Below are 14,934 nucleotides of genomic sequence, written 5' to 3' on the forward strand. Positions count from 1 at the left end.
TGTGCCACTGTGCCCCTGAGATTTACCATTTGGTTCTTTAGAAGTAACCCGGACTGGTAATTCTCAAGTAAATACCTGGTGCAATGGCTGGTGCTAATGGGCTGCAGAAGAATCTGCTGGGAGCAGATTCTTGGCAAAAGTAGAGCTTCTTGGACTTTACACAAAGCAAATCTGATTCAGTAAATTTATGCCGAGACCCAGGAATATGCGTTTTTAGAAATCTCCAGAGCTTTCTGGAGTCAAGTTCAGTTGCCAGAATTTTCTGAAGTTCTTCTACTGTTATTAAAGAGGAAAATTATGTCCTGAAGGTAAATGAATCACAAACTCTTTCAAACCATGAGATGCTTTAGTTTTTGTTGGTATGAGAATCATAATGTGTCTCAAATTGTGATTTGCAATTAATTTCTAGTTTTATTGCATGGTATTAAAAAACAAAGCATAAATAATTATTACTTTGAAGAACTTCTTGAGATTTTCTTTGTGACTAGAATGTGAATTTTTTTTTTTTTTTTTGTAAATATACCATTGGCACTTGATAACTAAAAGTTAGATTCAAAGGTTTAAAAAAGTGATGAGATTATTCAAGTCAGTTTATTATTTTACTCTGAGTACTTGGTTTGTGAAAAATTGAGAAAAGTGTGTTAAAATTTCAGTGTCACTTCTGATTTTCTCTGGTTGAACTTGGATTTCCGTTATTTATGTAAGTATATTAATACTATCATTGAAATTTCACTTGTAATGTGTCAAAAATATTTAATATTTTAAAGATTATATGTCCTATCAACATAAAATGGTATGCCATTTAATATGTTTTTTCTCAAATGCAACTTTATTTTACGTTGGTGTTTCCACCTCTGTATTCTTTTAGTTTGCATTTGGTTATTTTAACCCATCACGTACTTCAAAACTTTTATTATCATTTGTTTTGGCCACGTTTACTACATTGAGAACTAGGCTCTGAGGTTACACTATGTCTTGGATCCTGATTCTAATACTTACTTGCTATGTGATCGTGGGCAAGTTTCTCAATATCTATAAGCAGTGCAATGAGTTTAGGTAAGACCTTCACACATGATACTCAATAGGTATTAGCCGTTATATGATAATGGCAATAATAGTAGTAGTCATGGTAGTTGCGTAAAAGTAAGAGTAGAAGTAATATCATCTACTATTTCATTGTGTGCTATTTTAGTATCCTCTCTTCTTCTATTTTTTAAATGTCTTTTACTATTGCTTATTTGTCCCTTAAGTTTTCTCTAGAGATTTGAAATCTATTTATGTTATTAATGATTTACATATAATAATTTAAATTTTATATATTTAAAGTCTGACTTAGCTCCATGTTTTCACCGTCAAAAATGAAAGGTCGATATTGAGCTTTCTTTTGAGATATCTAAAAATAAATTGTTTTTATATTCTTTAATTTCCTGCCTAATTTATAAGTTTTCTTTTTAAATAATCTTAGATCTAAATGGTTGTTCATTTTTTATATTACACGTATTCTTTATAAAAAATTATTTTGACATTTGTATTGGCTTATAACCATAATAACATTTATTTAAACATTATTTATCTTAAATACTCACTACTATTTTTTTTCACATTTTCCTTTCCAGATACTTTATACTTTCACCAGTGAGTTTAAGCCAATCATTAAGTAATGTTTTTACATTTGGATATATGGTTGGAATATCTGTTTTCTTACATGTTTCTGTTAGTATTGCACATAAATGATTGGCTGGATTTAGAATTTCTAGGTTATAGTCTTTCCTGTAAGTAGATGTAATTCAATTATCTTTTGGCATTTAGTATTTCAAAGGGAAAATCTGATGATAATTTTATATACATATGTGTGTGATATTTACATGTTTATTATAGTTCATATGTTTATATACACATATATGGGTAAGCATTATCTATCTGTCTATCATCTATATAATCTTTTCTTTGAAGATAGCAACAGTAATGGGATATTTTATCTTCAAAAATCAACAGTTTTGGTCAGCGATTGCTAACTGGGGGATTGCTTTTCATTAATTTTACCTAATATTTGATGAATCTTGTTGAAATAATTTTTTAATTTTTTTTGTAAATCAAGAAAGTTTTCTATTAATTCATTGTCTATTGCTTTTCCTTCTTTTACTATTTTACCTCTTGTAGAATCCTTAGGGAGTTCTTATATCTGCCCTCAGTCACATATCTTTTATTTCATCATGTAAATATACTAATGTTTTCTCGGAGTTTGAGAAGAATTCCCCCTCTTACCTTCCAATTCTCTTACTCAGCTTTCGGTAGTATTTAATGTGTTGATCACATAATCCGATGTGTTTTAAATTTATGAATCATAATTTTCATCTCCAATGAAACATTCCAGATAGTAAAATTTTCCTTTTGCATAATTGTCTGCTCTTGAGATATAAAGCAACATCCTCACAAGTCTTATTAAGAATACCAATTAGTGCCTTTTTAAACTTGATGGTTTCACAGTGAGTAAATGACAAAGCTACATTTCTGATCCCAAACCCTGAATTCTTAATCCTTATGTTTTACAGTCCCTTATTTTAATTCCTGTAAGTATAAGATTCTGTCTTTACTTTAAATTTTTTTTTTAAAAGGGCACATCATGTCCAGATGCTCATAGCTTCATTACATTTGACTGGTTAATGGTGAGCCGTTTTTTACATCTGAAAACTAGGCTCTTTTCCCATTTAAAAAGGTGTCCTATTACAGCTTGATTATTTCTCTGGTGTATTTGTCTGTTTCCTTCTAAAAAAAAATAGCAATTGCCCCATTGCCTTTGCTCAGAATTCTAGGAGCACTTCCTTGGTTAACATCCATCAGTTGATAAGTTTTTCTGTGGCGTGGACCTTGCTGATTGAGGAATTTCATTTTCATAAAGTTAATCACAGGAAATGAAAGTCACACTGCATCCTGGAAAGAGTGCTGTGCTGGAAGGAAACGTATCACCTTTCTGTGGCCAGTAGATGGGTGCTAATGAGGACCTCACCTCTCTGTAAGCCTTGGTGGTCTCCTTTCAAAATGGGAAGAATAATAATTGCCACATCTGCCCACAAGATCAAGGGAAATAAGGCATGGGATAGTGCTGCAGAAATTGACAAGTACATTTTAAACACTCAGAAATTTTAAAAGTTATTTTTATTGCCAGATTCAGGACAGTGATCAATGCATATAAAATATCATTGCTGAAAACAAACTAGTCTGAAACAAGAAGTCCAGGACCATCACGTTACAAATGAGAAAGCTAGGGTCTAAAGAATATAAGTGACTTGCTCATGGTTCCCAGTTTGTAATAGATAGGGAGTAAAACCCTGCAACTCTCCAGCAAAGAGATCTGTGTTACTTTTATTTGTGCTTGAGACAAATTTTTCACCGAGGAACAATGTGGTAAAAGCCAGGTCACTTGCTGTAAAAGCTCTTTGAGATCTCTCTGAGACCTTTTTTCATATGTAGATGTCTTAGAGAGTTAATCTGGGGTGTAGGTGGTGAACCAGCTTGGCTGGATGCTACAGGCCACTTCCCTGGTTACTTCATGGTGATTTTTGAAATGGTTCTTCCTGCCGAGTGATAAGAACAGCTTCCCCAGGGAAAGTACAGGTTTCACAGATGAGCGAGTTCTCTAACTTTTTTTTCTGGGATACTCCTGTTAGAGCAAAACTTGAAGTAAAGAAACTAAGAAAAGCAAAATCTTACTCTGTGGAAGAGATAATCAAAAACATTATTTCAGTAATATTCTAAGATATCCTAAATATTATACCTAGCATTGTAACTAACATGATAGATTCATATGCAACACAAGGGAAGGATGATAAACTACAGCAAGCTCCCACATAAAAACCCACCTTTTTTTCTTGTCCAAACCCCCAGATGTGTACCAAGTGATCAGTGTTTCCATTAAAAGTTCAAAAGATGGAATCCAGATGTTTCTTTCAGCTCCATGCCCTTTGACCTCTCATGCATTTACTTGCTCTTGGAGTTTTTGGTCACATGACTCTCTGAACTTTATGTTCTACCTAAATAGCTCTGAAATTTACTCTATGATAATGGAGCATAGAGTTGTTTGGGCTGGGGATCAATTTCATGTCTATGAAGTGCTGCTGAAACTTTAAAGTTTTTTTCTTTCAATTTTTTTTTTTCAAAAGACTGTCTGTGTTTAAGTCATGTTATCACTATTCTATCTGGAATTTTAAGTGCTGAACATTTCAAGTGCCAAATGTTTGACCCACTTTGGCAATAAAGGGTTGCAATGGATGAAGGTACTAGTAGAATATAAATTATCTTTCTTAGTATTGCATATAGAGCATTCATAGACATATCACTGTGATGAGGTGGACAAAATGTTCTAAGAAACAAATTGCTTTAAAACGTATTTCTTGGCTTTCAATAACCAATCAAAAAGCTATCTACACTTACACCACATAGCAACAAAAATTGCTTTGAAGAAGATAAACAGCTCTCTACCCTGGACACAAATGTGTTAGTTCCTAGCCATAGGATGGTAATAGGATCCTTTGAAAATTTAAAACAAAAGCATGTGGAAAATTACACATTTACAGTGGCAACTATTCCATGTGATGTGGAAAGTCAGTTGTAATATATAATGGTAACTGAAGAATGCAGCATGTGAACTTATTTTTTCTCTAGCTCTATGAGCAGTTCCCAAATTGATTAGAAGTAGTAGTTATAAATTTAGATTCCTGCTGGGAAAGTAACAGTAAAGCCATGTTCATTTTTAACATTTTTCAAAGGTCCTTCGAAATGCCATTTTTCATACCATAAATCTGTGGTAGTTGAATGTTGGGTTGCTTCCTTCAAGGAATGTTGAGAGTACGGTTGCAGTTTGCTGTGGTCAAGCTTGGTGGAAAGAAAGTGTCACTAATGGGGACCCAAAAGGATTCTTAGAGTATCTAACCAATGTTGTTTTTGACAAAATCATATTGCTACAACTGAGGAAGATTAGAGGAAAAAAAATCAGTTATCTGAGACTAAAATGATTCTTACCAATTATATTTGGCAGGTTTTCACCCTTTAATATTTTGTTCCTGGAAAGGCCTGTTCTGGAAAAAGAGAGATGCTGGCTTATCCATGTAGGGCAGATCCAACTAGGGAAAGCAAAATAGCATCTCAACATTATTCCTCTCTGAAAAATCTAACTTATTCACTAAGTCTTCTGATACACTGTTTATTTGGATAGGATTCAACTGGCTCCCTGGTTCCCATGCCCACTGGGAGGCAAGTTAGTCCACAGAGTAGGAAAACTGACCTCCTATTTGTTTTCTGGAGCTAGGAGGATGACTTTGTCACTTGAAAAATGAATTATTTTCTTACATTTCCTATCACCTCTGTTATAGGTGATGAATGTAAATTACAAAGTAAAAAATATTTAGCTATAGTCTTTACAGCTATAAAAACAGTTTTTACAGCACTTTTTTTTTTTTTTTACTTTTAGTGTAATAATTAGGTAAGGTATATTGCTACTCAATTTACCCACATTTCATTTCATCTGGCTCTGTGACTTGCATTTATTTCAATGGCATTAACTAATACAGATGGAGTAATATAACAAAATTGACAATTGGCCGAAAAATCAGTTTCAAGTAAGAGTGTTTCTATAGCTAGTGTTCTACTAGCCAGGTAGTAAAATAAGGCAATTATTTGGCAATTTAGGTACAAGTAGAATTATATTTGTTAAAGAATGGGAATCAAAATGATATGCATAGTTGGCTGCATATTTTATTCATTCATTTACTTAATCATTCATTTATTTGACAAATATTTATTAAGTGCCGAAGGATAAAACATTGTTCTTTGTCTTACAGAGCGTCTAATGGTTAGGACGACTGGATACACATGTAAGTCATCATCTTTACGTACTTATTGTCACTTGGATCTGGCAGGTTGACTATTGAATAGTCTGATTGGCACTAGTAAAATTGCTAAACTGCTATATTTCAAGTTACTTCTATTTTGCAACACTTTAATGGAATTATATAATTGTCACATCAGGAAAAACAGAAATTATTTGAAAATGACTCAAACTTAGTAAAAGTATACTGATCCATAAATTTATTAATAATTAAATTAGACATTTATACCTTCACATATTTCTTAAAGTAGCAATTCTAATTTTAATACCAAGTCTGCCTCCCGAAGGACTTTATACATATTCTCAAGAGCCATGTGTGGCTTGGTCAGTGCTTTCAGTTTTATTCTTGTGTCTTCTTTTCCCTCTTCTGTCAGACCCCGACTTGCTGTCTTAGGCCCTAACATCCTCATTAATACGGATATCTTTGTTAATGGTGCTGCTGTTGGTAGAGTAACTGATCGGTTGAGATGGAGTGGCGGTTTCTATTTAACTTTATTTCACTTTTTCTGCTTTAAATGAAAACTCGGGCCACTTGGAACAATTCTGGTCACTGTCTAATAATAAAGAGTCCTTGGGTCACTTCAATTCATTACGTCACAGAACCAAGTCACAAAGTAATTAAATGATCCAATCGCATCAGAACTCCAAAGCCTGACTTACCTTTAAGTTGCCTCTCAACTCTAGCTTGTACCTGCTTAAGGCTGAGGCCCTGCAACAGTGAGTGTGTGGGAAGCATTTGTCTTTCTATGTACTCCGTCTCAGCTTACACAGACAACTTCCCCCACCCTCCACCTGTGGCTTTTCTCCTACCCGGGGGTTGAAGGTAGGAGTGACAGAGAGTGGGGAGAGGTAAAGGGATAGAAAAATGCCACTTTGCTGAGAAGTATCATGCTCTCTGGATCTGGAGTACTGTTAAACTCATTCTTTCCCCATGGGCAGCTATTTGTCATATTAAGAGATTCCTGGCTAGAGCTTTTTCTCCTAAAGTTCTCTTAACTATGGTGGATGAAACTGTATTCCAGGTGATCACTGAAACTTCTTGAGAAGAAAATTGCTCAACTGCTGTATTTCAGGTTAGTGCTATTTTGCAACACATTAATGGAATTATATAATTGTCACATCAGGAAAAACAAATTATTTGAAATGGACTCAAACATAGTAAAAGTAGACTGATCCATAAATTTATTAATAATTAAATTAGATGTTTATACCTTCACATGTTTCTTAACGTAGCAACTCTACTTTTAATACGAAGTCTGCCTCCCAAAGGACTTTATTTGCCCGTTGTGGGACACCTGTACCTTGTGGGTACTGAGTGTCTCATTGCTGCAGGAGATCGTATTGGGCAGAACCCAATGCAATGCCACCCTGGTCTTCTCTTCCACACCTCCCTCATGTGATTCAATGAAAACACGCTTGCATATCTTGTCTTGCCAACTCAGAAAGTGCAGGGCGGTCTCTCCCCCACCACCTTTCACCACCTATGCAGGCAGCCAGCCTTCTCTAGATCCCATGAGAGGTGCTGGCATTCCTGGGATCGCAAAGGGCCCTCTCAATGCCTGAGGCTACAGGAAGACCCAAATTCACCATCCCAAGAGTCAGGCATTAGTCAGGGACCCAGCTCAAGTGTTAAGTAGTTTCCTGAAACTCTGCCTACTTGGTTTATGTGACAACAAACACCCTCTTCCACTCACCCACAGGAAGGGAAGATGAAATGACAACACTGGAAACTCTCAAAAAAAAAAAAAAAATCCTCCCTACTCTTCTTGAAAAAAATCCTCTTTCCTCTGCAATCTCTTTTATCTCCTGCATCTGGTTGAGTGGTCAAAGAGTTCTGAAACAGTTTCTGAGATCATTCTTTTTATCAGTCTTTATAAGCACGGTGGCTGGGGGTCCATCTCCCACCCCTTTGTGCATTATATCTATCAGATTAGGGTCTCGGTGAAGATTGGGACAGGGAGAGTCCCAGGCCAGCTTTCATTTGCGGTAGCATTTGGAATATGAGAAATGAGTGATTTAATTTTTCTAATATATATGAGGGACCACCGTTTCTGAATAAAGTAAATCTCCTACTGATATGGTCCTGTCCCTTGAAAGTCTGCCTCACATCTAGTCCATTCCTCTGTCTCAGATAGGTAGAGACGATTTATTGCACTTTATAAACCACAGAATTTGAGGTACATGGCTTCTAGGTATGGCCCAAAAGCACACTGATGCCTTGGGAAATCCAGATTCTCTGTGTCTAGTATGTTCCATAGGCTACCTCAGAGATTCTCCTGAGTTTAGCAGATTATTTGCCAATAAATAATCAAAATGCTGTTAAGTGTTGAGAGAAAGGGAATGAATTCCAGGCTGAAGTGACCATAGAAGGCTCTCCTCAGATGGTGCTACTTCTTTTTAGCCATTGTTATAGCTCCAGATAATGAGTCGCAACCAATTAGCAATCCTCCTAGAACGATTGACTTTAGAATCGATAAAAGCTTCAGGCCTAAAATCAGCCCAATGCTTAAATTCTTATAAAGAAAAGAAAATACAGTTTGGATTTTAAATTTTACACTGTCCTGAACTTAAAAAGAGTACTTAAAACACAAGTCACAAGGGTTGACCAGGGCAATTCCAAAAAACTTTTTCAAGGCGTGTTGATGCTTGCAAAAGATCAAATCACTTGTTGATTTCATCAATTGTATAAACTATTTTAACATTGCACAAATACTTTTTGTTAAGACTAGCAATGGACATCTCAGGCTTTGCTGCCTTTCCTACATGAAGCAGCGTAAATTAATTGGTCCCAGCTTGTACTTCTGTTGTCGAATCAACACAGTCTGGCCGCCTTTTGTGAAATGCCAACTAACGGATCAAAGCCTCTGGAGAATGACCCCTATTTTCCCCCAAATATGTGTGGTTTTCTGGAAATCCATATCTCTCGCCTCTTTAAATGTCTGTGGGTTATTGCGAGAAGACAGTTCCCATCATTTTTACTTAGGCCCATCTTGTTCCTAATTTGCAACGTGTAAGCTATCTGAGTGTTCCACGCCCATGAAGGTCATGTTTTAGTGGGTTGTCCATGTTTCTGCCCAGTGACGTGCATTCTAATTCTGGCTGTCCCATCTCTGTTTCTAGTTCCATCTGAAGCAAGCCTAGGTTAGTTCTTTGTACCTGCCTTAACCTTCCTTACTATACAGGTGACCATGCAGACCCTCTGCTTCCTAGGAGAAGATGCTAGGAAAGAAAGCACCAGTCAGATATCTCAGCCATATAGGGGCTGAGTAAATATTGATTATTAATATTAACATTAGATTAATGTTGTGAATGTACATAATATTTATGCTTTTAGCCATTTATAAGTATACAATTCAGTGGCATTAAGTACAATCACAATGCGCTAGAACCATCACCACTATCAACACCCAACACTTTTTCATCATCCCCAACAGAAACTCTGTACCACTAAATAGTAACTCCCCTTTACCCACTTTCTTTAATAACAATGAAAGATACCCAGATGGGAGAGAAGACTGTTGAGTCAGGGTCCTCTTAGCACTGCTTAGAAATTCCCATGGTGGACAACTGATGGGAGAGGAAAAAAAATAGAAGAAAAATCCAAATGCTGTCTCATGTCGTATATATAAGGAAAAGCTGGGGAATTGTGCCTTTCTGTTGGTTGAAGCCATTTTCAAGATTTCAGTGTTTTGGTTAGCTTTTATTTTCTTTCTTCATATTCAAGCAAATTAAATATGAGCAAAAACTGGAGGGAGACACCACTATGGCCCTGACATGGAGGAGAAAGGAGATGTTCTTGACTACCTAACATATACCTTGCTTTCAAGACGAGCTGCAAAATAGGTTACTTGGGCAGGCACTGCACTCCAAAGATCTTGGCTCAGGGCAACTGGACCAGATGACAAGTTGATAAAGACCAGGGCTGGCCTCCACCCCTCTCTCTGCCTCTCAGGAATGACCCTCCCACCAGCACCGCTGTGCAAAAGGACAATCCATTTTAACAGGCTGTGTAGCTCCAGGGGCTCAACAAAAGCAAATCAGCTCCATGTCCCACAGTAAATCGTCTCTAGCTGAGTGATGTCTGGTTCCTTTCTGGAAAGAATGCTCTTCACTGAGTTGTAGTTTGCCAAGGGTCAAATATGACAGAAATGAAGTGTTGCTAATAGTGATTGAAAAGGATTCCTACTGTTTGTGGTCAGTGCTGGGTAGTAGAAAGGCCAAATTTGTGGGCCAGAAATCAGCAGGAGACAGTAAACTTTCCCCGAGACTTACTAAACTTTACGTCACCTCTGCTCTCCCAGCCATTCTGTCAGCCCTGTTTGGGGGAAACTGATATTATAATTGCTAATCTCAGCAAGGGCCTAACGTGCAACCTGAAGCTTTTTTCAACCTTTGGTGCAATTAGGGCGGAGGGCAAGGCTCACAGACACTGGTGGGCTCTGCCCCCCTCCTCCCAAATTGACCCACTTGGGTTTCCTCCACACCCTGACATCCTCTAGACAGGTAACTGAGCAGTGCTGGCTCCTAGCTTTCAGGGAGAGAAACCTATTCCTGCTCAAACTGGCTGGGAGCTATTAAAGGTTTAAATGTCACCTCAAAAGAACTCTTTGCTAACCTTTAAGTGGTGGCGTCTCCAGGGCTGTTTGGGGCAGGATTTGCCCCCTCCCAGGGAGTCTGGAGAGCTGAGAACATTTGTGTATGCATTTCCTCCACCCCTCCTTTTCTTTTTCTCCTTTCAGGGAGTTATCACTGTACCTTCAAAGGGGGAATTTGTGGGACAACTGGCACCTGCTGGACTGGGCTTCCCAATGAAGGCTCTCTTGGCTGAGTGTATAATTTCATTTAATCCTAAATAGCCCCTTTTACCTACTGTCGACAAATTCCCTTTAATCCTAACCACCACCTACGAGAATATTTACCATCAAAAGGAGACAAATCGCTATTTAAATGTGGATTTACTCAAGTCTGAAACTATGACAGTGACATACAGTAAAATGATAATATGTAAATAACAACTGGAGACAGATTTATCTTCTGAGAAAGCTGGGCAGAGCAGTGGATTAAAGTCATATGTGATCTACTTTGAGTGGACTCAATTCAGACCCAGCGTTCAGTTATGACCAACAACGCCATTCATTCTGCTTACTTCAATTCATTTGGCCCTAGTTCTCAATGACCCTCTGTTACCACGCATACACCTCCAATAAGTAGGCCTTGATGTTTACAGCACTTTGGAGAAGAATAAATGCAAACCACACATTATTTATGGGTGTGCACTCTTAGCTTAAGAGGGATTTGTCAGGAGTGTGAATACAGGTAGAATAAGTAGATGTATGTTAGCGCAGACAGCCTGGTTTCCAGAAGCTAACTAAAAAGAAAGGAGCTAAATAAAATACCACCCCAAGACAACAGCTTTCAATGATTGCCCATGATCCCGAATTCCTCCCAATGAGTTGAAAGGAAATCTATACCAGATGGCATTTTCCTGAATCAGCCAAGTGCACCAGTCATTCTCGCCTCTTAGTGATGGGCAGCAGTGCCAAGGAAGAGCCGGCCTTTCATTTTCTCCCTCTGCTTGCCAGTCACAGAAAGCAACTTTGCTTTCTAGGGATGAGTTTCCTAATCGCATGGAAATGTAATTAGAACAGTTAGAAATGGAGCTTTTTTTTTTTCCTAAAAAAGCAGATACCAAGCCAATTGTGCCCTGTGTTCTTTGGCAATGGTGGTCTAATGAGCCTAAGCCAGAACTGGGAAAATATGGAACACACATTATGTCACTTATTTACATGGTGATAATCTTCTCAATTGAAAGTAGCTCAAAACATGTAAAGTCACTCACAACTCTTAAATGTATGGAAGGTGAGGCATAAAAATCACTGCATTGTAACACAGCATTAGAATACATTTTATTGAGCTCACTCATATATTACAAGGGAGAGCTGGCCTATGTTAATCACAGTCTCCCTTAAATTATCTTGCCCCAAGACACCAAGTCTGAGAATGAAGACAAATATGTTCCATTGAAAAAGCCAGAATAGATCTGACACCTCTAACTTGAAAAGTACAATACCTGATATTGGAGTGTTTGTAGGTTTTTTTAAGAAAATTGTTCCCTATATAATACCCATAGGGTTGGATCCAGGGTATTCTTCATTCACAATTTAATATGGGGAAGTTAAAAAAAAACAGGGGTCCTACATATACTTCCTTCTGCCAAGGAAAATACATTCATGAGAAAGAAACAATATCCAGTTAATTTATTCAGCTAATTACTTTTTAAATGTATTTTCTTACCATATAGTGTAATTTTATTAGTGGATAAATTATTTCATTGTGTTGTTTACTATCTTGGCAACTAAAGTTGATCCTATTTTAAGTATGTGAAGATCTGGAACACTTGTTGGTAAATAAAGGGCAGAACTTTTTTTTTTTCTCAAAGATTCATCACTGATTTGGAGAAGAAGCAGGAAAGGATGGGGATGAGGAAGAAGACAGCAGTAATAAAATATGATTGACTATGAATGACAGATTTGTTTCTAAGCTATGAAACTCTTCCTCAACATGTTACGTAAAGGTCACTTTGGTCAGATCCAATACCTTGGTGATTCAAATGTACAGCTGTTTGTTTAACAGAAAGTAGAAGAAAACACCAATTCAATCTAGGAAGAAACTTGACTGACAGAATAGACTAAATGTGCATGGTCCAAGAAAGATTTTTCTGTTTAACTAAATATAGGTATCCAACAGTTAATAGTTGAGGTAACCAAGGGCCTCCAGATGGTTACAAAAAGATAATCTATCAATGTTAACTCAGGGCCTGAGTGTCTTGAAATAATGGGCTTTGGGTCTTGTTCTTGTATGATAGCCTCTAGAAAGCATAGACGTCTCACTTTATTACTTGAGGGTCCTTTTTTTTTTAAATGAATCAAGTGTAACCTCAGTTGCATTGTGATAACTTAGTTCACTTCTGAACTTGACAATGTATTCATCAACAAACGAAGGAGAGAATCTTAGAAGGATGCATATTTGCTGCTAATGTCCACTTAACCAACAACCATGCATGCTTTGATGACCTTCAAAATGGTCGACACTTGAAGAAAATGGATCTTGCATTGAAATGCATTAAGAAAAAGTTTTAAAACCCATGCCATCTGTGGGTTTGAACTGGGTATAATATCAATTTTTCTCCCATGTCATCTGTGGGTTTCAACTGGATATAATATCAATTTTTGTCAGAACAGTTTTCATGCATCTTCTGGACTCCAAGTTCAGGGAACAAAATGGTATTAATGATACCATGAAAGTAAAACGAGCATCTTGAAGTTCAAGCTTCTCCCCTAATAAAGTAGCAGAGGGGATCTCTTCCTTCAGTTGCCACTGAGAATCAACAACAACTGATGGCCTGAAGTTAACAAGCTAATATTTCATCCATGGATACCAGAGTGTTAATGGCTAAATGTGCCAGTGGAGGAAAGGAGCACATATGCAGCTATTTGCCCAACACAACTTCTGCTGTCATGGCCTATTAAAACCAGTTTACATGTGCATGTCGAATTTGATGAATATGTATGTGACCCTTTTCAGAGCCATCACTCATTGGGCTATGGCCCCATGGCAGGAAAAACAGCACCTCTCATTAAACACAGCATGAGTTACAGGCATGTTATGTTAATATTTCTTCAGAACTTTAGGGGGTTTTCTTCTTCTTCTAATAAATCGTGTGAAGAAAATAATTTAAAAGTATAATTGATTTAAATTAAAACCTTTTTCTCATTTTCTTCTTAACTATTTGATTTGGTGTGTGGGTTCTGGAAAGCTCTTTCCTCAGGAAGTTGTTGGACATGTTTATGAATTGTGCTTTGTATCACTCATTTGGGACTCCCAAGGTAGGCCCCCTCCTCAGTGGGAAGTTTAGCAAGGCTAAACAGGAGACCTTTCTGTATAGAACTTGAAAACTCAGGAAAGACAGGGCTCCTTTGGGCCATGAATGAATCATCTGTTAACTCACAGTTCTTATCAGCGGATCTGGCACACAGTAGGTTTTCAACAAATGGTAGCTACCCTGATCACTTTTACTATTGTTATTTAAGCTAGAGTTAAAACAATCTTTGTGCTAGGGAAGATAAGAGGCTTTCTGAACGTGCTTTTCAAAAAAGCTAGGGAAAAATCAGAATAGTGTTTCCCTTAAGTAAGTACACATAAACTATTGATGCAGTAATTCCAAAGATTTATGCTGAAAACCCTAAAAGGCCCAACATGCCCAATTCCTCCCATATCCCTCCTACTCCCACTTCTGTCAAAGTCTCAGAATATCCTTTTCTACCCACTCTGCTCCTCTGGCTCTTCCCTGGTGTCTGCTCAATGGTTAAAAGCTGTTTGAGGGCAGGGGTGATGCTTGATACTCTTCTGTGGCATCCCATATATCTAGCTCGGTGTCTGGGAAACAGTGGGCACCCCATATCTGTGGGTCCCTCCTCTGCAGATTCAACCAACCTGGAATAGAAAATACTAAAAAGTTGTAATAATAAGTAATATAACAATAAAAATATGCAAATTTAAAAGTACAGTTTAATAACTATTTACATAGTGTTTACTTTGCACTAGGTATTATACGTAATCTAGAGATACTTTAAATTATATCAGAGGATGGGTATAAGTTGCATGCAGATAGTAGGCCATTTTATATAAGAGACTTGAACATCTGCAGGAGTTCTGGAACAAATCTGCCTTACCCCATTGATAAGAGGAACAACTGTGTAAATTGTTATAGCCTCCCAAAATTGATCCCCTAACTCATGACCCCTTTATACCAAAACCTTGAAGAGCATCTTCTCTAAATATGTGTGCTGATGTACTGGATGATTACTAACCTATGACTGTAAGTGCCTGGACAGCTTAGCCACTGTCAAGAGACAGTACCTAGGGAAGAGAGGATTTTGGTGAGGAAAAGAACATCACTTCAAAAGGAGCTACCCTGCTGGAAGGCTGGGCTCCCTAGAGAGTTATAATACAGGAACATGAAATAAGAGCTTAGAGTTGGGGTTCTAATC

The 14,934-nt window shown here is 37.3% G+C and overlaps 1 long non-coding RNA gene across 1 annotated transcript in view; it reads left to right on the top strand.

Moving 5' to 3' along the window:
• LOC119627259 (uncharacterized) overlaps positions 1-14,934 on the top strand; it is a 442,819-nt gene that overhangs the window by 379,511 nt on the left and 48,374 nt on the right. The window contains exons 6-7 of the long non-coding RNA XR_005243376.2: positions 5,838-5,870; positions 6,907-6,957. This is a non-coding gene — a long non-coding RNA (uncharacterized lncRNA). The remainder of the gene's footprint in view (positions 1-5,837; positions 5,871-6,906; positions 6,958-14,934) is intronic.

This window comes from Chlorocebus sabaeus, chromosome 14, assembly GCF_047675955.1.
Source record: "Chlorocebus sabaeus isolate Y175 chromosome 14, mChlSab1.0.hap1, whole genome shotgun sequence".
NCBI lineage: Eukaryota > Metazoa > Chordata > Mammalia > Primates > Cercopithecidae > Chlorocebus > Chlorocebus sabaeus.